Source organism: Apodemus sylvaticus, chromosome 4 (assembly GCF_947179515.1).
Source record: "Apodemus sylvaticus chromosome 4, mApoSyl1.1, whole genome shotgun sequence".
NCBI classification, from domain to species: domain Eukaryota; kingdom Metazoa; phylum Chordata; class Mammalia; order Rodentia; family Muridae; genus Apodemus; species Apodemus sylvaticus.
In genome coordinates this window covers 4,235,702-4,262,249 of record NC_067475.1, presented here as the reverse complement: position 1 = coordinate 4,262,249, position 26,548 = coordinate 4,235,702, and positions in this window count along the sequence as shown.

Here is a 26,548-nt window from a genome sequence, read left to right as displayed (position 1 = left end):
GGAAACGAAACTTCTTTCTTGCAGCAGGTTAAATTATCACATTTATATATTACATTTGGTGAAATTATGTGGTACCTTTGCTGCTTAAAAATCTGTTTCTTAATACTTCCTAAGCAGGAACACACTGAATAAAGTCTCTTTTAAAATGCATGTCAAGTACAAGGGTATGTGGCTGAATAAAACTGTTGATAAAGGCAAATGTAGTAGGATATAAATAAGTGGCACAAATTTAGAGAAAAATTTGTGATAACTAAATTAAAATTATCCAAATGTGCATTTCCCTTATGTGTTACATTGCTAATAAAAACATTTTAGGGGAATTTGGAGAGCCTTAAATTGCAAGATGATAAAATTTCCATTCCATGTAACTCAGTGGAAATCTGACCCAGTATTCTTCATGCTCTGTCTCAATATCAGACAGCTTCAGTTACTATGAGTAATTGTAACCACGGCAACATGACAGGGAATAATTAATGAAGGAAATTTAACTTCAAAATCTGCAGCACATTCTAAATTACAAATATTAGAATAATAACAATGCCACACACCTCTTCCCATCTTCAACTTGACTGAAATAATCTTCTGATTTATAATTGTAATGTTTTCACATATATATGACACACCCATATGCATGTATATGAGAGAGGAAAAAGTAAGTTAATGTGTCATCTTATTAAATCTATACTGCCTAAATATCTGCACACATAAAGTATATTCCCTTTTTTACATCTTTCACATTCATCAAGGGTTCTGGTTTGTGAATTAGTCTATCAGAGTGATAGATCAACTTGGCTGCAGAACCTATATCTGCTCTATAATAATGTTATGGTCTTTGTCACTTATTAATTATTCAAACATCAAATTTTCCAATAAAATGATATTGCTGTTAATGCTGCTATTATTATACATTTAGAGAAAACAATCTAGAAGTAAGTATGTTTGGTGACCATAAAGCAAATAATAAACTCTCAACAAGTGTCAACAGACAGACTACCCAACACACAACTTTCAAACATGTCTGGAGCACTCTTCTAGCTCTGTAGGGGAGCAACAACAATTCTTTCCCCCAAAGAAATGTAAGCTTTTAGATAAACAATAAATATATAAGACAGAAATGCATTTTCTGGATGTGCTGAGTACAGCAAAGATAAAATACATGTCAGATGTGGTGCTGTGGATGAGAGGCTGTGTTTAGGACTGTGGATAAGAGGCTTTGTGGGATTTGATCTTTAACTAAAACTTAATCATGAGGAGGAGCAAGCAATGTGGAGGATAAGGGTGAAGCCATGTATCTACTAAACAGCCAGACTCCAGTTCACACTTTTCCTATAATAGCTGCTCCAACTACAACTTCATGAGTCTCTAACACCATCACAGGATTTCCAGTTGGGTAATAAACCATTAAACATGTCTGGAAGGTGTTTACTTTTTTTCTGATACAGAGAATAAAATAAATACCAGAGGCAGGGGATGAGTATAGAAAATGAAAGGTTCAGTCAATTCATGTGACGGTAGTTCCTTAGGAAAAATGACTTCTGATACCCATTGCAATGTCAAGGTCACTACAGTTAACACTAGATACACTAATTAGCTAAGAGGACTTTCTATGTTAGCACAAAAAAATTGCAATGCTTGTTGCAATGCATATGATAATTATTGTGATTTTACCAATCTCCTATAGAAATACCAATATTTGCATTTGTGTAGAATATTATATTCTATAAATATACGCAACTATGGTTTGGTTATTCGAATATGCTTGACTCGTGGAAAGTGGCACTATAAGGAGTTGTGGTCATGTTGGATTGGTTGTGACTTTATTGGAGGAACTGTGTAGGAACTCTTAGAATCTCCTCTTTACTGCCTTTGGATCTAGATATAGAACTCTCAGCTCCTTGACCTGCCCTAGCATGTTTGCCTAGACTTGGCCATGCTTCTTGCCTGCCCGAATTAAATGTTATAGGTTTCAGAGATAGTTAACTCTCAGAAAATCAAAGTTCCAGGGACAGTGGAAATACTAGTGCTCTCCATAAAATATCAGTTTGTAGAGAAAGATGACCTATAACTAGATTCTGGGGACTGGGGTACAAACCATGAGAAAATCAAGCAGCTGCATTTGAACTGTTATTTAGATACAAAAATAGAAAGCTGAACAGCTTGTAAATTTGCCATCATTTTGACCTTCAAAGTTAATACATTTAACAACTAGTTAAGGGCTGGAGAGATAGCTCCACAGTTAAAGGTGAATCATGGTATGCACTCACTAATAAGTGGATATTAACCTAGAAAACTGGAATACCCAAAACATAATCCACACATCAAATGAAATACAAGAAGAAAGGAGGAGTGGCCCCTGGTTCTGGAAAGACTCAGTGAAGCAGTATTCGACAAAACCAGAACGGGGAAGTGGGAAGGGGTGGATGGGAGGACAGGGGAAGAGAAGGGGGCTTACGGGACTTTCGGGGAGTGGGGGGGCTAGAAAAGGGGAAATCATTTGAAATGTAAATAAATTATATCGAATAAAAAAATTAAAAAAAAAAAGAAAATACAGTGTATCATTTATGAAGTTATGTGCTTGGTTTAAGCACCCATAAAAAGTGGCACACAATCATCTGTATCTCCAGTTCCAAGGAAACGGAGTCTTCTGTTCTCTGCAGGCACTTGAACTCATATGTGCATATTCATACGCAGTCAGACATACACATGCATATTCATAATTTGATATAAAATAAAATCTATATTTAAAAAACAACCAGTTTATAAGAGTAATCTTATCAACCAATCCCAGTGAAACATGTTGGCCACAACTTTGCCCACATTTTTCAGTAGTTCACAGATTCAGAAAATTTTCTCCAGGGCAGTTCAGTAACTGTGTGCAGGGCGGCGGGGGTGGGGGGGTGGGGGGTGTAACAGGGAGGGGTGCATTGCTCACTAGTCTTAATGCTTTCACCTGTGTACATCCCATCTTCAGATCCAGTCAAAATCCCCAGGACCCTAATAATACTATTTTGGTCAGGGAACCAGATATAGAGGGGCCTTGTGAAGCTTCCAATGAATACGAAGGATCCCAGAGTCACTCTGTAGATGTGGAAATACTGTCTGAAATTAATAATCATGAAATTCTAAAGTTTCTACCAACTCGGACACCACAGGTCACATGGATAAGAGATTAAGTAGCATATTCTTTTGGCTTTGCTGTAGGTTTTCCTAAATGTTTTTGTAACATTAATTATCTCAGTTCACCTCCATGCAAACTTCCAAACTCAAAATCCACCAAAAAGGGGAAAGATCTTCATTGATTTCAGAATTAAAGAAAAGTGACTCAGTGGTTCATTTGCACAAACCAATTGTAAGTATGAGAGGGGGCAAAATTAAACAATAAAAACTATAAATGATTAAGAAATGGAGCCTTTAACTGTGAAAGTAGTATTTGAAAAAGCAAATAACAGGCATTATTTATGAATTTCAGTATGCATTACTAATGTCTACTTATTTTCCATATGGCCAATTTATAAGTTCCTTTTTTTTAGCAACTGATTCCTAAATCTTGCCGCACATCTGCTTTCCTGCTGTAGGATGAGTGGTGTGGACACCCTTTTCCCTTAGAGACCGTCCTCTAGGGAGAAGGGGTGGTAGGTGTCCATATATGGTGCTTGAACAAGGACCCATGGAATGTACAGAGTTTGTGAGTGTAACCTCAAACGGTAGTGTCACTTTAGCGTGACCATCCCACTTTAGGATAGGTCATCTACTTTCCTTTCTTTGCTTTCCTTTGGGATTGTGCCTTCCCGTAGTTCTAGATACCCTTTGCAGAAAAAGTGACACCTCTTGGTAAGCGCGGCTACCTGGTGATACTAGGCAAAGATTGCCCTACTCTCTTTCTACACCAGGGCACAGGCAATAAACTTTTAGCCTTTCATAAAAATTAAAATAAAATAAAATAAAATAAAATATAAAACAAACAACAAAATTGGTGATGCAGCAGCCTATTTAAAGGCCATTAGTCTTTGGGACAGCTGTCAGTTTCTTACATCTGTGGAAAGGCAGAGCCATGAGAATCCCCTGGGGAAGAATTGCCTAGGGAATGGAAAGCATCCTTGGCACCCTTCTTCTCTTTTCTATCATGAGGAATAATAGTTCATCACTTAAAACACTTCCTCAAATTGGAAAACTGTAGGTCCTCAACCCCATCTGCTTCCTGTCCCCCCACCCAGCAACTCTGTACTCCATAGGACTCCATCACAAAAGTCTCTTTATCTTGGAACCAGCAAAGCTGTGCTCTTGAGTAACATACAAAAATGGAGGAAGATCTTCATAAAATCCTGGCACCATCAACACAGTTAAGAGTCTCTTGGCTGGTTCTACCTGCTCCTGTGCTTGTGTCCATGATGGGAGTTTCTAGCTCTAGGATTTCATGGTTGATTACCACCCCACCAGGACTGGAAAAACCACCAAAGAGAGACTGTTGTTTAAACAAACAATTTAATCTTTAAATTTCCCCATAATAAAATTCATCAAAATGTCCCCTCCTTTCAGCCCAATGAGACACACCAACCACCCTTTCCTAAAGCTAAATTCTACACTGTTGATAACCAAATAAGCTACAATACAATTTATGGCATTGTGATAATACCTCCCTTAGCTAAGGTCCTTGCCACCCAGTCCCAAATTATTAACCCTTTCCTGTCCTGACATTGCCTTACATGTATATTATCCTCTCTCTTCTTTTGATTTTTTCCTTTTGCAGTGTTTCCACTGTATCATGTCAAGATAGCAAAGACCCATGAAATGACTTAATATATATAGACTCTTGAAAGAAACCAAGAGAAGGATTTTGATGGAAGTTTTTATGTTGTCTGAAAACCAAGAGAAGGCAGGAGACTGGGAAAGTGAAAAGAAGGGAAAAGTAGCTTATCTAAAATAAAGTTGTCTGACTGAACTAGAGGCTCAGATGGTGAAAAGCCTGACCTCGGTTTATGTAGGGAGTTGTATAAAGGTTCGAAGGGGTGTGAACTATATTTGTTTTTGTGTCTCATACCTGCTAATACTAAATTTGAAAAACAGCTGTACAGTATATTGGAAATTTGACTATATGATCAACCACATGTGTCTCATGGTGAATAGTGAATGATTATATAGGAATAAGTTTAAAGTTTATGTAAAGTCAGAGGATACAAAAACTTCTAAGAAAGTATTTGAGAATACAAGCAGGTGTTTTGAGATTGTTCTGATGATTTGTATATACTCATCCCAGGGAGTGGCACTATTAGAAGATATGGCCTTAGAGGATTACCTATGGTCTTATTGGAGTAGGTGTGTTACTATGGGTGTGTGGGCTTTAAGACCCTCATGCTAGCTGCCTGGAAGCCAGTATTTGGCTAGGAGCCTTCAGCTGAAGATGTAGAACCCTCAGCTCCTCCTGTACCGTACCTGCCTGGATGCTGCCATGCTCCTGCCTTGATGATAATGGATTGAGCCTCTGAACCTGTAATCCAGCCCTAATTAAATGTTGTCCTTTATATGACTTGCCTTAGTCATGACATCTACAGCATTTCACAGAATTAAAATTATAACTAAGACACTTGGTAAATGCAAGTTAAGAAGGTTGAGGATTAAGGAAAATTAGAAAGATGATCTGAATGTGATTTATATGGGAGTGAAAGAGAAAATGTTTGAGGGTCTATGAAGGTGTTATTTTGAAGTTGATAAATGCAAGTTAGGAAGCTTAGAGGACATTTAAAAATTTTGGATGGTTATAAGAAAGCAGGTAAAGTTATATAAAAGGAATATATAAAAAATGCTTCAGACTTATGCTTCTGTTATATTGTGACTTCAAAGTTCAGACCATTTATATTAAATAGTAGTAATACTAACATGTCTAAAAAGTATCTCCTTTTTCGGGGAATCCACTTGGATTCACCTCTCAGAGGTCAAACGGACTCCAGGTAAGTACAGTCAATCAACAGCCTGTTTACCTCCCCAGCTGCCTATTTCTATGGGTGGGATCTATTCTCTTTTCCCTGGCGCTGGTATGCCCAACCCCCTCCAACTGCAAAGACAATGAGTTTAAAAGTTTCAAGTGTACACCCAACAAATGTTTTCCCCCCGAACCTGATTAACTTTATCTTCTATCCTTTACATATGTATCTGTCCCAGCATCTTGTCAAGTCAAGATATTTACTCAAAACATGTATCCAGGACATATCCAATTCAGTTACTTACAGGTGCTCCAGCCTAGCCTCAGAGACTGCTTCAACTGGGCCTACATCTCCCTAATGCCAGATGATACCACAATCCAGATAGCAAGCAAAACAGACTATTCTTACTGAACTTGGTCAACATTCTACATTTTCCCCCACTATGAAATTGCCCCCTCCCATGTTCCCACAAAGTAGTTTTAGACGATTATGTCATGCCTTATTCATTTATTATCAACAAAAGACTCCCCACCCCTCCAATTTTTCTTGGTGCCTACCATTTTTAAGCCTTTTAATCATGTTATGTTTCATTTTGATGCTTTCTCCTTGCCTTATAGTTGCTCTGACAACAGATTACCATCATTGCTAGAATTGTCATCAACAAAGTTATGGTTCACGATCAGTCCCTGAACCTCTACAATACAGGTTTTACAACCATTGAAGCTCATGATGACACCTCCAAAATAAAACCGTAGGAGATATTGGGTAAGCTTGCTATTAAAGAAGCAGTCCCCTATGACTGGATAGCTTTCTGAGTTTGGTGAAAAATTGGATAAGGGCCTTTTTCAGGAGTACAGATAGAAAGGGCTAATAGATCATAGCATCAAGGGAGCAGGAGAGGCTGGTTGGTTATAGTACAGCACCTAATTAGGATGTGTGCTGAGTTATGCAACCTTGCAGAAAGCCCAGTATATGGTCACTTTTCAGACAGTTCCAGAAAAGGCAGACAACTGTGTTTAGGAACACTCTCCAGAAAAAGATAGGCAGGGACGGGGAAGCCACCCAGTGAAAGGTACCAAGCTCAGAAAGTCAGCCAGTCCTGGGGACTGCTACCTTGATAGCAAGGGTTCCCCAACAGAATGGTATCATAATAAAGATCTCCTTTTATTTGTTCTTTTTTTTTTTTATTTTATTTTGTTAGGTTTGAACTAGGGCCTGCTGCCTGAGAGAAAAACAGAATCTGGTGACTAAGAGTAAGCATAAACTGCTCGGAGTCTGTGACTTCTATAAACTCTGTAAAGCTATAGCATGTAGAATACTTTCTGAATGGATAAGGGCAGGGAAGAGGAAGCTTTCTTATGTGAAAGGAACATATATAACCAATCTTGTTCCTTCAAAAGGAGGAAAGGAGGATCTCAGAATCAAGTATTTTATATTACCCTCATGTGATCCACTAGAGTCCTTCTGAGACCATTCTATTTGTTACTTTCTATTACATCTTCTACAAATGATAACATGTACTTGTATACATTGACCTAATCCTTCAGACTTATGTCTTAGTGGGGTGGTTTCCATGACAACTTAACATAGCCTAAAGTCACAGTCTCAATAATAAATTTGTGTTTGTTTTTAGATCTGATTGGATTGTCTTGATTGTGAATAGTACAGGAAAATGAGCAAATTATGGGTAGTACCACTCCATAGGCTTGGCTCTGCACTGTACCTGAGAGAAGAAGCAGGTAACCAAGCACCCATCTCTGAGAGCTTTTTGCAAGGGTAGTCTACCATCTGCAATTGTAAGCCAGAACAAATTTGTTTTCCCTAAATTTCTTTTCAGTGGAATAGTTTATCACAGTCCAGAAATAAAATTAGCGTATTTATTTAAGTTTACATCTTGTTGGTTTGCACAGTAGATCATCTATTCCATTTACCACATTAGTATTTCTGATTTATGTTCTCACTCCCTAGCTCAAGATTGCCTGGAATTCAATATGTAGTAGAGAGTGCCCTCCAATTGATGTCAGTCATCATGTCTCAGTCTGTCCAGTGTTGCAATTACAGACATTCTCTACCACACATGGGTTTGTGTGCTGACATTTTTCTTTCATTTTGGTCTTTGTGTCTCTTACTTTCCAGGTGTCCATCATGTTGCTTTGCCATTAACTTTAATTAACATTGTTTTTTCATGTGAAATTAATAATGATAATTTATATTTTTGGATAACCATATATTTTCTTGACATTTCTATGCAAGTTATATGCATAGTTATTTAGTTTAGTCCATCATTCAAATACCAGGGAGGTATAATGAGTAAAAGAATAATTTCCTCTGCTGGCAAGTTGACTCAGTATTTAAAAGATGCTGTCCATAAAGCTGGACAAGCTAAGTTTAATCCCACAAACATTTATAGTAGAAAAAAAGAAAAATAATTGACTCCCATAGCTATCTTTACCTTCACATGAATACTATTCACACACACACACACACACACACACACACACACACACACACACAGCAGACTCACACAGATGGAAACACATACTTGTGAATAAATAAAATTTAAAAGAATAATTTCTTTCGCTGTGTTGAATTTTTTTATTCGGTATATTTTTTAATTACATTTCAAATGATTTCCCCTTTTCTAGCCCCCACTCCCTGAAAGTCCCATAAGCCCCCCTCTCTCCTCCTGTCCTCCCACCCACCCCTTCCCACTTTCCCGTTCTGGTTTTGCCGAATACTGCTTCACTGAGTCTTTCCAGAACAAGGGGCCACTCCTCCCTTCTTCTTGTACCTCATTTGATGTACGGATTATGTTTTGGGTATTCCAGTTTTCTAGGTTAATATCCACTTATTAGTGAGTGCATACCATGATTCACCTTTTGAGTCTGGGTTACCTCACTTATTATGATGTTCTCTAGCTCCATACATTTGCCTAAGAATTTCACGAAGCTGAATAATACTCCATCTTGTAGATTTACCACATTCTCTGCATCCACTCTTCTGTTGAGGGATACCTGGGTTCTTTCCAGCATCTGGCAATTATAAATAGGGCTGTTATGAACATAGTAGAGCATGCATCCTTATTATATGGTGGGGAATCCTCTGGGTATATGCCCAAGAGTGGTATAGCAGGATCTTCTGGAAGTGAGGTGCCCAGTTTTCAGAGGAACAGCCAGACTGATTTCCAGAGTGGTTGTACCAGTTTGCAACCCCACCAGCAATGAAGGAGTGTTCCTCTTTCTCCACATCCTCTCCAACACCTGCTGTCTCCTGAATTTCTAATCATAGCCATTCTGACTGGTGTAAGGTGAAATATCAGGGCTGTATTGAATTTTAAGAGAAGAGAAACAAGATCTCCAGGTCCTGCAAGAGGCAAGAGGGGCTTCCGGGCGGCCAGCGGGGAGAAGTCGGTGTGCTCAGTGAATCTAGCAGGCCCCAGCGGGAGCCTTCAGGTGTCTGCTTCGGGATCTGAACAGCCTGGGCAACAGCAGCCTGCTTCCAGGCAGTGCAGGAGGTAAGCTGTGCACCAGAGGCCACCTGGGAAGGGGCAGCTTGCACTGGTGAGTCCAGCATTGACAAGACCAACTAACACCAGTGAGAACTAGATGGCAAAAGGCAAACGCAGGAGCGTCACTAACAGAAATCAAGGCAATATGGCAACATCTGAACCCATTTCTCCTTTACCAGCATGTCCTGGATACCCCATCACACCAGTAAAACAAGATTTGGATTTAAAATCACTGGTCATGATGCTGGTACAGGAACACATGAAGGACATACTTAAAGAAATTTAGGAGAAAATGGATCAAATGTTAGAAGCCCTTGCAAAGGAAACACAAAAATCATTGAAAGAAATCCAGGAGAATACAAAAGCCAATAATGAGGAAACGCAAAAAACACTTAAAGAAATAAAGGAGAACTTTGGTCAACAGGCTGGGGTCATGAAAGAGGAAACACAAAAATCTCTTAAAGAATTACAGGAAAGCACAAACAAGCAAGTGAAGGAGCTAAGCAAAACCATCTAGGATCTAAAATCAGAAGTAGAAACAACTAAGAAAACTCAAAGGGAGACAACTTTGGAGATAGAAAGCCTTGGGAAGAAATCAGGAGACAGAGATGCAAATATCAACAACAGAATACAAGAGATAGAAGAAATAATCTCAGATGCTGAAGATACCATAGAAACCATGGACTCAACAGTTAAAGAAAATGCAAAATGCAAAAAGCTTGTAACCCAAAATATCCAGGAAATCCAGGACACAATGAGAAGACCAAACCTAAGGATTACAGGCATAGATGAGAGTGCAGATTTACAACTTAAAGGGCCAGCAAATGTCTTCAATAAAATTATGGAAGAAAACTTCCCTAACCTAAAGAGAGAGATGCCCATGAATATACAAGAAGCCTACATAACTCCAAACAGACTGGACCAGAACAGAAATACTTCCCGTCACATAATAATCAAAACACCAAATGTACTAAACAAAGAAAGAATATTAAAGGCTGTTGGGGTCCATAGCTGCCTGCAGCTATTACGAAGTGGGTTTCTGGAACAGAAGCTGAGGGATAAATAGGGAAGGGGCGAAAAGAAGTATGGCTAAGACAATATTCACTGATCAAAGCCAGAAACTTTAATGGCGCCAGACCTTTTAACAGTTTGGGCAAACCCTTCCCCCCAGACTCCAGGCTGAGTTCCGGTGGAAGTTGTCTAGCTTCTCTTGGAGGTCCTTGTCTTGACTGCTCTGGCAGCTGGGTGGGTCACCTGCTTAATTCAGGAATTCCTAGACCTGGAGGAACGATGAACTTAACCTTTACTTCGAGCACTCCACCCTAGGTGGAGCAGGATCCTGGCTACCTGGGAGAAGTTAACCTTGACCATATTCAAGTACACTCTTAGCACTCTACCCAAGGATAAAAATCCTGCTTTAACCTACTTCCCTATTATGTGCTAAAGGCAGATTCCTGCCCTAAGTCAGGGATTGTCCTGGACCTAAGTCAAACTCAGACCAAGTGCATGACTGCCCCAATATGGCTCTGTACAAAAGGCAGTAAGAGAAAAAGGCCAAGTAACATATAAAGAAAGAGCTATCAGAATCACAGCAGACTTTTCACCTGAGACTATGAAGGCTAGAAGATCCTAGGCAGATCTCATGCAGACTCTAAGAGAACACAAATGGCAGCCAAAACTACTATATCCAGCAAAACTCTCAATCAACATAGATGGAGAAACTAAGATATTCCATGACAAAACCAAGTTTACCCAATATCTATCCACAAACCCATCCCTACAAAGGATAATAGGAGGAAAACACCAATACAAGGAGGGAAACTTCACCCTGGAAAAAGCAAGATAGTAACCTCTCATCAAACCCAAAAGAAGTTAGCCAATCAAATTTAGAAAATAATGTCAAAAATGACAGGAAGTAACAATCACTATTCCTTAATATCTCTTAACATCAATGGACTCAATGCCCCAATAAAAAGACATAGACTAACTGACTGGATACGTAAACAGGACCCTACATTTTGCTGCTTACAGGAAACATACCTCAGGGTCAAAGACAAACACTACCTTAGAGTAAAAGGCTGGAAGACAATTTTACAAGCAAATGGTCTCAGGAAACAAGCTGGAATAGCCATTTTAATATCAGATAAAATTGACTTTCAACCCAAAGTCATCAAAAGAGACTCTGAGGGACACTTCTTCCTGGTCAAAGGAAAAATACAAGAACTCTCAATCCTGAACATCTATGCTCCAAATGCAAGGACACTGTCTTTCATAAAAGAAACTTTATTAAAGCTCAAAGCACACATTGCACCTAACACAATAATTGTGGGGGACTTCAACACTCCACTTTCCTCAATGGACCGATCAGGAAAACAGAAACTAAACAGGGACACAATGAAACTAATTGAAGCTTTGGACCAATTAGATTTAACAGATATATATAGAACATTCTATCCTAAAGCAAAAGAATATACCTTTTTCTCAGCACCTCATGGTACCTTCTCCAAAATCGACCATATAATTGGTCACAAGACAGACCTCAACAAATATAAGAAGATCGAACTAATCCCATGCCTCCTATCAGATCACTATGGAGTAAAAGTGGTCTTCAATAGCAAAAAAAAAAACAACAGAAAACCCACATACACGTGGAAACTGAACAATATTCTACTCAATGATACCTTGGTCAAGGAAGAAATAAAGAAATTAAAGACTTTTTAGAACACAATGCAAATGAAGACACAACATACCCAAATATATTGGACACAATGAAAGCAGTGCTAAGAGGAAAACTCATAGCCCTGAGTGCCTCCAAAAAGAAAATGGAGAGAGCATACATTACCAGCTTAATGACACACCTGAAAGCCCTGGAACAAAAAGAAGCTATTTCACCCAGGAGGAGTACAAGGCAGGAAATCATCAAACTCAGGGCTGAAATCAATCAAGTAGAAACAAAGAGAACCATACAAAGAATCAACAAAACCAGGAGCTGGTTCTTTGAAAAAATCAACAAGTTAGATAAACCTTTAGCCAGAGTGGCCAAAGGGCACAGAGAAAGTATCCAAATTAACAAACTTAGAAATGAAAAGGGACATAAAACAACGGAAACTGAGGAAATCCAAAAAATCATCAGATGCTACTACAAGAGCCTGTACTCAACACAACTGGAGAATCTGGAGGAAATGGACAATTTCCTTGACAGATACCAAATACCAAAATTAAATCAGGACCAAATTGATCATCTAAACAGTCCCATAATGCCTAAAGAAATAGAAGGAGTCATAGAAAGTCTTCCAACCAAAAAAAGCACAGGGACCAGATGGTTTCAGTGCAGAATTCTATCAGACCTTCAAAGAAGAGTTAACACCAATACTCTTCAAACTATTCCACAAAATAGAAATAGAAGGAACACTACCCAATTCCTTCTACAAAGCCACAATTACGCTGTTACCAAAACCACACAAAGATCCAACAAAAAAAGAGAACTTCAGACCAATTTCCCTTATGAACATCGATGCAAAAATACTCAATAAAATTCCTGCCAACCAAATCCAAGAACACATCAAAATGATCATCCACCATGATCAAGTAGGCTTTATCCCAGGAATGCAGGGTTGGTTCAATATACGGAAATCCATCAATGCAATCCACTACATAAACAAACTCAAAGAAAAAAATCGCACAGTCATTTCATTGGATGCTGAAAAAGCATTTGACAAAATTCAGCATCCTTTCATGCTTAAAGTCTTGGAAAGAACAGGAATTCAAGGCCCATACCTAAACATAGTTAAAGCAATATACAGCAAACCGGTACCCAGCATCAAACTAAATGGAGAGAAACTTGAAGCAATCCCTCTAAAATCAGGGACTAGACAAGGCTGCCCCCTTTCACCTTATCTTTTCAATATTGTACTTGAGGTACTAGCTCAGGCAATTTGACAACATAAGGAGGTCAAAGGGATACAAATTGGAAAGGAAGAAGTCAAGCTATCATTATTTGCAGATGACATGATAGTCTACCTAAGTGACCCAAAAAACTCCACTAGAGAGCTCCTACAGCTGATAAACAACTTCAGCAAAGTGGCAGGTTATAAAATCAACTCAAGCAAATCAGTGGCCTTCCTATACTCAAAGGTTAAACAGGCTGAGAAAGAAATTAGGGAAATGACACCCTTCACAATAGCCACAAACAGAATAAAGTATCTTGGAGTGACTCTTACCAAACATGTGAAAGATCTGTATGACAAGAACTTCAAGACTCTGAAGAAGGAAATGGAAGAAGACCTCAAAAAAATGGGAAAACCTTCCATGCTCATGGATCAGTAGAATCAATATAGTTAAAATGGCCATTTTGCCAAAAGCAATATACAGATTCAATGCAATACCCATCAAAATCCCAACTCAATCCTTCACAGAGTTAGAAAGAGCAATTATCAAATTCATCTGGAATAACAAAAAACCTAGGATAGCTAAAACTATTCTCAGCAACAAAAGAAAGTCTGGGGGAATCAGTATCCCTGACCTCAGAGCAATAGTGTTAAAAACAGCATGGTATTGGTACAGTGACAGGCAGGAGGATCAATGGAACAGGATTGAAGATCCAGAAATGAACCCACACACCTATGGCCACTTGATCCTCAAAAAAGAGCCTGAAAACATCCAATGGAAAAAAGATAGCCTTTTCAACAAATGGTGCTGGTTCAACTGGAGGTCAGCATGCAGAAGAATGCGAATTGATCCATCCTTGTCTCCTTGTACTAAGCTCAAATCCAAATGGATCAAGGACCTCCACATAAAGCCAGACACTCTGAAGCTAATAGAAAAGAAACTGGGGAAGACCCTTGAGGACATCGGTACAGGGAGAAAGTTTCTGAACAGAACACCAATAGCATATGCTCTAAGAGTAAGAATTGACAAATGGGACCTCATAAAATTACAAAGTTTCTGTAAGGCAAAGGACACCATCAAGAGGACAAATCGGCAACCAACACATTGGGAAAAGATCTTCACCAATCCTACATCAGATAGAGGGCTAATATCCAATATATATAAAGAACTCAAGAAGTTAGACTCCAGAAACCCAAACAACCCTATTGAAAAATGGGGTACAGTGTTAAACAAAGAATTCTCAACTGAAGAACTTCGGATGGCAGAGAAGCATCTTAAAAAATGCTCAACTTCATTAGTCATTAGGGAAATGCAAATCAAAACAACCCTGAGATTTCACCTTACACTGGTCAGAATGGCTAAGATTAAAATTCAGGAGACAGCAGGTGTTGGAGAGGGTGTGGAGAAAGAGGAACACTCCTCCACTGCTGGTGGGGTTGCAAATTGGTACAACCACTCTGGAAATCAGTCTGGGGGTTCCTCCGAAAACTGGGCACCTTACTTCCAGAAGATCCTGCTATACCACTCCTGGGCATATACCCAGAGGATTCCCCACCATGTAATAAGGATACATGCTCTTCTATGTTCATAGCAGCCCTATTTATAATTGCCTGATGCTGGAAAGAACCCAGGTATCCCTCAACAGAAGAGTGGATGCAAAAAAATGTGGTATATCTACACAATGGAGTACTATTCAGCCATTAGAAACAATGAATTCATGAAATTCTTAGGCAAATGTATGGAGCTAGAGAACATCATACTAAGTGAGGTAACCCAGACTCAAAAGGTGAATCATGGTATGTACTCACTAATAAGTGGATATTAACCTAGAAAACTGGAATACCCAAAACATAATCCACACATCAAATGAAGTACAAGAAGAAAGGAGGAGTGGCCCCTTGTTTTGGAAAGACTCAGTGAAGCAGTATAGAGCAAAATCAGAACAGGGAAGTGGGAAGGGGTGGGTGGGACGACAGGGGGAGAGAAGGGGATTTACGGGACTTTCGTGGAGTAGGGGGCTAGAAAAGGGGAAATCATTAGAAATGTAAATAAAAAATATATCGAATAAAAAAAAGAGAAGAGAAACAAAAATTAAACATAGTGAAAAACTGAAGCTGTCAAAAGAAAACAGATAATGATAGACATGTGTATAATAATTACCTATATACATATATGTGTATGTGTGTATATTATGTATATGTGTATGTGTATGCATATGTATACAAAATAGTATACATATACATATATATATATATATATATGTATGCATATACTATAATGATGGGCATGTAAAGTTTATAATAAATCCCTCTCTGCTATGATTAAAATATGAACTGATGTCTATACAAAGGTAGTAATGGGCTTTGTGCTCTGGTTGACTTTTGGAAGAAGGTTCTGTGAAGAAATTGCACACGGCTGGCATTTAGCTATAGGGGAGGCTTGCTTACTAATGATTAAGGTAAATCCTACATGGCTAGACAGGTATGAATGAGGAGAGAGTGTTTAGGAACATCTTGAACTCTTGAATGGTAAAGCAGGAGAGAGATATTCATCTAAACATGTGCCATTTTTACCAATGATAATGTGATGAACAGTTAGCACAGCCATTATTCTTTTAAATTTTGGTTTTAATGCATAATGTTTCTTGAGTTTGACTTGTGGTGCATTATCCTTTTACAGCATGAGTGTATGTGCTTTTATGTACTGAACAATCTCTATCGGTACATTTGTCTTTTTCTATACTATGTATATTTTTATGAACTTCATATTTATTAAAACTATTTTATTGTAGGCTTGTATTTTTCAAAACCTACTTTATTAAGTATACTTAAATGCTTTAACCTCCATGCTAGCCTACCAGCCACCAAAGATAGTGGAAAGGAAAGATAAAGAGGGCAAAGGAAGATATTGATCTGTTTAGAAACAGTGCTTTGGGCTGAATCCAGTCTGCATTGTCAGGATATCAGCAACTTAGTTAATACAAATCAGCAGATGTTGCTCAATCCACTCACAAACACCATTCATGAATCAGCAATAGCAGTTCAATCCAGTAGAAACCTCAGGGCTCTGCCAATTGGTCCGGGTCTGTGGAAGTGGCAAGAAGCTGCTAGAACACCACCATAAATTATTTGGTCCATTTCTTCCTACCAAGGATGATCAGCAAAGAGTGCCAAGGTGAACCAATACCACACAGGATTCTCAGGCACAACCAGAGTCAACAAAGCTCAACAACGATCCGCCAAAAGTGCAAGGCAAACCAATACCACACAATATCATCCACTGCTGTGTTATACTTATACCCTTTTCAAATATCACATGTTTTGCTTAAGCATCTGCTTTAGCAAATTATCACATGCTTTTGCCAGGCTGCTTTTAGAAAAAGCACCACATGTAGGTTCTCAGCAAAATGTATTCCCACATGTCTACTTCAGAAAAAAAAAAATACACTCATAAGACAGTTTCAGAAAACTATCACATGACAAAACTGAGTCTCCTAAGAAACCAGGAATTTCTACTTGATTTTTGTTGATTTTGTTTTCCTGGGGTCAATTATGTTTGATGTTTTTTTGTTTTGTTTTGTTTTGTTTTGTTTTGTTTAGGTCAGTAATTGAAAGGCGATTTAATTGTCTTGTTTTGTGCTGTTTTGTTTTCCCTTAGTGATAAAGACCTGTGATGTGCATTTTCCAACACTTAAGAATTTTTCTGTTTTTTGAGTTTTAAATCAAGCATAGTAGTAATTTTCTTCCTACTATTTATTTTGTAGCTTTTGCAGTTGTTATTTGATTAGCAGTTGCAAGATGCATCTAGTATGTTTAGCTGAGTCACTTGAAGAGAGAAAAGCATTCAGTATGTTTTGTGCCTTTGTTATTTTCACTTGTTATAATCCCTCAAGTGATGTCCTAATTACTACATATCCTCTTCATTTAGAAATGATTATAAAATATTTTGCTCAAGATATTTTCTACCCTGGATTTCAGTTTATTTTATTTTTCCTGTTTATTCTCTTCTGTTGTTGTTGAACAGAAGCCTACTTGGGATTTATGAGAAATAACAACAGATATTATTATTAATTCCTGTACAATATTATGACAGATGTGTCTTTGTTTGTTATCTGAGAATAGATCTTATAAACTAGTCATGTCTTCAGGATGATCCTTATCCCATATTCACCTTACAACACAACTAAAAAGGAATTTTCCTTCTATTTTTACTAGAAAGGAACTGGTAGAAGTCTGACAGATGAATTAACTCGGAGCCCAGAGCCTGCTCATCTCTTACACATCACTGTCCGTGGTGTTTGATGCCTTGTGGTTACTGTGGTGTCTAAGCTTTGTCAAGGATAATAAGTAGCAAATTATACACTGATGTTTTCTGACATTGTGTTTGTCCTCCTAACAAGATCCTGTGGAGGTCTTGTTTCAGGTGCAGGAATGTGGATAATGGGGCTTCTGTGGTCTATTTATTGACAAAGAATCATTGTGATGGCAGACACCTAACCACACCCTCACAAAAGTTGAAGCCAGAGACTTGGGAACCTTTGTGAGTCCAAAACACCAGGGCTGGTCATTTGTGCTCCACCTGGAGTGAAGGACAGAGTTGAAAGTTGGTCTACATGGTCATGTTGAGTGAATATAGGAAGGCTTTCAGTGACCACAGTATCTGAGGGGCTAGTAGAACTATTGTTCACTTGTATTTCAGATCTTGTTTTGCACCTGGCTCTGAAAATGCTCTCACTGTCACCACCTGGTCAGCAGTCTCTTCTATGGGTCAGGTCTACTTCAAGACTGCTGCTCTGGAGGTAGTTGTCAATTATGGTCCTGGCCCTCATCCTGGGGAGGATCTGCAAGCAAGGCATGCTTTTGCTTGCAGATAGGTAAGGTTGTAGTGTCATAAAGACATTTATCAACCTATATGGCCCTTTGAAGAACTCAGAGGACCAGCAAAAACAAGAGACTGGAAAGGATGCACTAAAGACTCAAAATAGCACCACACTAAGACAAAGCAAAGTTCCATTTGCTATCCTGTTCTTTTCTCTGTCCTGATTTGTAGGAAAACATATTGCCTACATTATTACTATATTATAAATAATTATTAATATTACTATATTAATAAATAATTATAAATTATTACATTTATTTTCTTTGTTCACCTTTTTCTGTAAATGCACTTGAATAGTTTGTTTTCTGGGGTCTTTTTACTATATGGCTGGGAGAAAATTAAAAGTTCAGCATGAATTTGCTTTTGTCTTGAAATAAAACTCTCAAAATAAGACCAAAATATTCTATAATCATCTCTGAAAGAAAGATGCATAGAATAATTAGGACATTGCTTGAAGGATTATAACAAATGAAAATAACAAAGTCTCAAAACAGACTGTTTTCTTCTCTCCATGTTATCAACCAGAGAGTCATGGTGGATGCATTCTACAGTGGCTATTTTCTCTTTGCATTTACAGCACTGCTCTCTGACCTGATAGACTCTGCTGTAGTTCTACCTTTTGTAACTTTTTCAAAACAATCAGCAAGGGTTACTGGATAGTGAGGATCATGAGGCTCCAAGTTCTTAGCAAGGAACCTAAATCTATAGTATGTATTTTACTCTTATTGTTGAGTTACATGGTCATTAAAATGAGAAATATCTAGAAAATGCAACCTTTATATGGCTTCATGGAAACTTAGTAACTTTTTTACTGTGTATAAAGGAAGACCTGATAGTACATATTACCAAACGAGCACCTTCATGTGGATTTTCAAACAGATTGAATCTACTAGGAATATCCTATTTCTTTGTTATTTGATTAGTAGATAGAACATATCACCGTGCCTACCCTCACCCCTGCCAAAATCCTATGGGAACAAAGGGAAATGAAATATTTCCAGAATCATTCAACATCTTTGAGGAAAAGATATTAATTATTATGCTGTTGAAAAGGTAAAGGGAACGTCCTGAGACCTTGACTTCCATTAAGGAGATTTCGGACCATTAGGGTTGGCAGTCCTTGATTGGTAATCAGTCACATTTGTGTGGGTATTTTGCCTATTTTAGAGAGTTTCTGCATATGGGTACAAATTCTTTACTTGCTTCACACAGCAAGATCTTTAGAAACACATGCCTCCTGAGATGTCTTAAATGTTCATACCATAAGAGGAACTAACTCAAAAATCTACTCATATGTTAATGAGTTGTTGATGTAAGCAATGTGGTTAGTTTCAAGGAGAATGACATTGGGGAATATGAGAGATTGTTGTTAATGTAATCTTTGACAAAAAAAATCATGAAAAGAATCACTGCATCATATACAACTTCCTTACATCCAGCCTGTTACTGAAATAGGTTCCTTCTTTGGTGTGCACTTCACAGTACCCCACTATCCCAATTACTACTACCAGTATACAAGCACACACACACATACATGCACACACACACACAAACACATACATACACACACACACATACACACACAAGCACACACACACATACATGCACACACACACAAACACATACACACACACACATACACACACACACACATACACACACATGCATGCACATGCACATATAGAACAGCACTGATATTAACCTATTAGTAACAGTGTGCCTCCTAGTGTTTGTAGATATTGGCAATCGCTAACAAGTTTATATTTTCAGTATTAGTAATAAATTTACAAATTGACATAAGTAACTTCTTCATCCTGTCATACCATGACAGAAGCATGCTTTGAAAAATTATATTGATATTTAAATATAAACATTTATACTATAATATAGTAAAGTTTGTTCCAAATGCTTGGGCAAATACCAAGACTTCATAATTAGAGCTGAATAGAACTCATGTAGCCATTGTTTAGCTTTCAGTACAAGAGAACATTTGTTTATGACTTTCAGTTCAGAAATCTTTCGATTTGTGCAGTAGTTATCTAGAACCTTCCCCTCAACAAGGAAGAAATGCATCTAAGTTCCTTGCAGACATCAGGCAAGACACCATGTAAAATACTAAAAGCGAGATGGACATTTCTGCAGCAGGATAGTACATGATGGAGTTTAAAAACTGGGTCATTCACACAATACAGATCAACTTTGCCACAACTGCCCCTTTATTTTAAGGGATCTCAGTGCATAGCAATAATACCTGGGTGATAAAGAGATGCTCAAATGAAATGAATCATAATAAAAACTGGGTTCAGTTAAAATCTTGAGATTCTAACCCATAGAATTCTGCCTGTTCTTCAATATTCAAACTTAGTGAGTACATAGATTTCCTCTTGTTCCAATTCTATGTGATATTACATCAATTTGGATACCTTTTTATTCTTCATTTACTTAATTATTCATTCACTCACCAAATGGTGCCCAAGAGCCCAGCACAGGCTAAGACATCACTCTAGACATGATGGAAAGCACCACTGGAAGCACATGCTTCATTTTTGCCATAATTCACATGTGTAGACTGTTTAGCCCAATCTGACTCATCCCATTCTGTGGACTGTAACCGTGGCAAAAGTATCTTTACCCATATATGTGAGGCACATCCAATTAGAAGGCACGGAGTGCAATAGATGAACCTTGGGTGCCTTGATCACTTTCTCTTGTCACCGAGACTGAGCCATACAGCATTAAATTAGCCTTTGTTATACTCATTCAGGGTGCTCTGGGTGCTTACATCTTTGATAAAATGAGCTTATTTGTGCATTAGTTAAAGGGGGCACAAGATAAAAGATTCTTTGACCTACATACCATTATCCTCTGATGAATTAGCCAGAAATATGGGCCACTGTTGGTGATTTATATAGCTACATAATAAAGAACTGTTGAGAAGATGGGGTACACAGAAAAGGTTGTATTAGATGATTCAGTATCCCTTCAGCTTAATAGCTTGATCTTTGAAGAGAGTAGGATCATTCCAGACAGACACAAGGAAAAGAGTGTGAGAAACAGTTACACATATCAAACAATCACTTCTAAAAAAGAACAGGCAAGATGAGCAGAATAGTGCATCAGCCTCCCAAAGATGATGAAAGGAGGGCATGTCAGGGTAGGAAGCCTCTCTTATGATTGACAGGGTTGGTGTAGCTTGTGGAACAATTCATGATCCAATGTCCCTCCATTGACTGAGCTTCTAGAACCAAATAACATTAAGTATGTAGTCTATAGAACTTACTAGCCTAGATGATATTCTCCAGTTCCATTCATTTGTCTAAGAATTTCATGAATTCATTGTTTTTGATGGACAAATAGACATCCATTGTGTATATATTCCACATTTTCTGTATCCATCCTGAGTGAGATAACACAATCACAAAAGAACACTCATGGAATGCACTCACTGATAAGTGGATATTAGCCATGAAGCTTGGAATACCCAAGACACAATTCACATATCAACTGATGTCCAAGAAGAAGGAAGGAGAGGCCACTGGTCCTGGAAAAGCTTAGTGCAGCAGTGTAGGGTAACCTTGGACAGGGAAGTGGGAAGAGGTGTATTGGGAAACAGGGGTAGGGAAGTGGGATTATGGAACTTTCAGGGAGGGGGATCCAGGAAAGGGGAAATCATTTGAAATGTAAATAAAGAATATACCAAATTTTTAAAAAAAGAATTTACTACCCTGGATATTCTATATGTGTGTGTGGTGGTTTGAATATGCATGGCATTGTTATATGGTGTGGCCTTGTCAGAGGAAGTGTGTCTCTGTGGGTGTGGTCTTTAAGACCCTAATCCTAGCTGCCTGGAAACCAGTCTTCCCGTTTGCCATTGGAAGAAAATATTGAACTCTCAGCTTCTCCTGCGATATGCCTGCCTATATGCTGCCATGTTTCTGTCTTCATGATAGTGGACTGAATCCTCAAACCTATAAACCAACTGCAGTTAAATGTTAATGGTGTCTGCTCACAGGAGTAAAACCCTAAGACAATGTAGAATAAAGAATGGTGTTATTGTCTTTTTTTTTCTGCTCTGGAGCATGCTTCTTCATTCATGATAAAAATTTAAGTGATCACATCTATATGAAGGGATCACCTGAAGAACAAAAGAGGCGCCTTCATTCTGGCATAATAACACAAGTAATCTTCCATTTACGCCCAAATAGCAGGCGTTTCAGGCAGAAACTGGAATAACTGCTTATGTTAATACATTTTTATTTTAGGCCATAGCACTCAGTGTAGTTGAAAAGCTGGCAGATCAATGTGGTGTTGCCTTGCACAGTTTCAGATTCCCCAGCAATGAGTCTTCTGGATACCTCTGTATCTTCATGGCTGGGATTATAGACTGCAAGAAGAAACACAATATAGAAACAGACTTCCTAAGACAAGAGTAAAACACTAATTACTGGGAAGTTTCTGCAACACAGAGTAAATATTTTGGTGTGAGACTGGGGGGGGGTGGTTAATGCATAATCCACCTCTCCATGATCTGGTGAGTGCACAAAGAGGATACTTTCTTTATTCACCTTCTCAGTTCTTGTGTTCCACGTCTATGTTATCCAAGTAGATACAGAATGCTGGACTATGTCGCTAGTTAGGCTCTTCTATACCTGATTTTTTGGCCAGAGGGGTTAAATAACATACAGAATTAATGATTCTCCATCAGCAAGATATAGTAATATGTCAGGTTGATGAGTATAGTGTAAGATTCCCTCAAATCAATGGTTCTTACAGTTGGAAATTTAATTGACTATGGGGCCAACATTTTTAGAACTGTCACAATATCAAAGTTAATTACAGGGTCTGCAAAGTTGTACATGAAGAATAGACTGCAGTCACAGACACAATAATTGGCAAAGAATACAGACCAGCTGTCAATGTATTCTTCATGTAGTCTGCTTTTTTGTGCTATAAGTTTAGAGTTTCTGAAAGGATGGGTGTATAGGTCATACAGTTTGAAGGTATTTCTTACATCCTTAGATGGACTTTGGGAAATACAAAGATACATTATAAGGAGGATATACTTTTCGAAGAACTTACTGTAAAAATACTCTAATAATGTTTCTTACTTAGAGACGATTCAAAATTATAGGCACAAATCTATCTAATCTGAACAGAGGAAAAACACAAATGGCCCAATATCCACACTTCATCCTCTAGAAGATCATTTCTAGTAACAATTTGAAACAAAGTTAAGACATAATTACAATTTTCAAAATTTCTAAAGTTTCTTTGGATTAAGCAGCTTCAGTTGTGTGTTTTAAGGAATTACACCTGTGAATAAAAGCTTTGCTGAAGCAGAGTAAAGTCAACTCCCTCCCTTGAGTGGGCTCCTGACTGAGAATGATTCTGCTCCATTATAAGAAGTATGATAAACATTTTTGGCTTAATAAGAACACAGTTATAACCATATGTTTTCAACTTTACAATTTCCAATTCTATACTAAAACAGATTGAAGCAACATTTACAATATAAAATGCGTAAGCTGTTTTGTTAGACATAAGCTGAATACAATATTTACAAAATGATGTCAGAAGAACAGCACTGCCAAGGTTAACAAATGTGTTTTCATGGACTCAAGATACCAGCTTTCTAATAATTATAGCCTAGCACTTTACATGGTAGTTAAGTAACACCCACTTTCTTTGTTTGTATTCAAGGTGCTTCTAGGAAGCCAGAGGAGTTTGAAAGTTCAACCATAATGAAGCATTCCCAATCTCAGCAGTGAATTAAATGTCTTGGTGTGGAGATGTTAGAAGAAATTGCCATGATCCTTCTCACAGTGTGGACATGCTCATGAATAAAGCAGATCGATTCATAGTTGCATAGAGTTAAATTAAGTTTTTAAGATGCCAATAAGCAGAACTGTGAAGTTAACAAAATTAACAAAAATATAAAGAGAATGAAATTATAAACATAAAGAATTCAAAAAGGATGTTACCAATTTTAATATATACACTTGATAGCCACTAAAAGAAAGAATCTCTAGAAGTTTAAAGGAGAACTAGAAATCTAAGATTCTATCAAGGAACTCCAGATAATGATAAAGACAGCATGTGAGAATATTCTATATATAGTCAGCAATGTTTACTTGTTATTGGCTTCCATATATATTAACAAATGATAATTGTGGTGGTGGTGATACTGTAGTGATGATGGTGGTGATTATGATGATTGTGATTTTGATGGTAGCGATCCTGGTGGTGGTAGTGATGGTGATTCTGATAATGATGACAGTTCTGGCAGTGATGGTGTTGATGTTCGTAGTAGTAATGATGATTGTGAAGATAATGGTAGTGATGATGGTGATGGTGATGATGATAGTGATGATGATTGTGATGGCAATGAGGTAGTTGTGGTGCTGGTGCTGATGGTGGTGGTAATAATGCGGATGGTATAGGGAATGGTGCTTGTGGTGGTGTTGATAATGATGATGATTACCTTTTATTAATTTCAGTCTCTTCAAAGCCTCAATTTGATCATCCATCAGGCATACACCTGTATTTAGAATAAAGGGAGGAATTGCGTGGAGAAAGACAAAACTTCATACACCCATCTACTATGATTGAATGAAGATGATTTTTATATTATTTTTATATTCATAACAAATTAGGAGGTTAAGGCCACACAATTTTCTGTAAGTAGATGCTGAATGGAAGCCATGGAACAGGTCTACAACAAGTCCCATCTTCAAATTTGCTGTTTGATATCTGAGGAGAAGCACTACAATGAGAACACAGGTATGTATATTAAAAAATAGAACCCTTTCCAACTACTATTAGATCATTTGTTAATTTATATAACTTGTTCATCCATAGTTGTCTTTTAGAAAGGACATGCTTGCTATTTGAAAGCTGTTGTGGAACTGGGCATACTACCATTATGCCATAGATCCTTTGAAAGATGTTTTAACATCCAAAAACTTCATTATTAAAATGAATAGTTTTAAAAACTAGAATACATTAAAAATATAAAGATACAGAAAATGTGATAATTTCAAGTGATTGATCAACAAAAAAAATACAAGGAAAGCAATGAAGACATAGAAAAAGACCTAATAAAACTTGAGGTTTAGTGGTCAATCTTCTATTCTGGGGGAAGGGTGGTGCACATGTGTGTGTGTGTGTGTGTGTGTGTGTGTATGTGTGTGTGTGTGTGAGAGAGAGAGAGAGAGAGAGAGAGAGAGAGAGAGAAAGAGAGAGACAGAGAGAGAGAAAGTGTGAGTGTGTATGTGTGTGTGAGTGTGTGTGTGTGTGTGTGCGTGTGTGTGAGTGTGGTTTTTTAGCTTTTTCTTCTTCCTCTTCTTTAAATTTTATTATTTTTATTAGATATATTTTTATTTACATTTCAAATGATTTCCCCTTTTCTGGCTCCCCACTCCCTGAAAGTCCCATAAGCCCCCTACACTCTCCCTGTTCTCCCACCCACCCCTTCCCACTTCCCTGTTCTGGTATTGGCCTATAGTGCTACACTGAGTCTTTCCATAACCAGGGGCCACTCCTCCATTCTTCTTGGACATCATTTGATGTGTGGATTATGTATTGGGTATTCCAATTTTCTAGGCTCCCTTGTGTATATATACTACATTTTTTTGTATCTATTCCTCCGTTGAGGGATACCTGGGTTCTTTACAGCTTCTGGCTATTATAAATAGGGCTGCTATGAACATAGTGGAGCATGTATCCTTATTACATGCTGGGGAATCCACTGGGTATATGCCCAGGAGTTGTATAGCAGGATCCTCTGGAACTGACGTGCCCAGTTTTCTGAGGAACCGCCAGACTAATTTCCAGAGTGGTTGTACCAATTTGCAACTCCACCAGCAGTGGATGAGTGTTCCTCTTTCTCCACATCCTTGCCAACACCTGCTGTCTCCTGAGTTTTTAATCTCAGCCATTCTGACTGGTATAAGGTGAAATCTCAGGGTTGTTTTGATTTGCATTTCCCTAATGACTAATGATGTTGAGTATTTTTTAAGATTCTTCTCAGCCATCCAAAGTTCTTTGGGTGAAAATTCTTTGTTTATCTCTGTACCCCATTTTTTGGGATTATCTGGGGTCTAACTTCTTGAGTTCTTTATATATATTGGATATTAGCTCTCTGTCAGATGTAGAGTTGGTGAAGATCTTTTCCCAATTTGTTGGTTGCTGATTTGTCCTTTTGATGGTGTCCTTTGCCTTACAGAAACTTTGTAATTTTATGAGAGTGTGTTTTAAGTAATAGATTTGCAATTACTAAGGCTTATAATTTAGAATAGAGACTTCTTCAAGGCCAGCACTTTCTTCCTTGGACCTCTTTATCTATTTAAAAATGGAC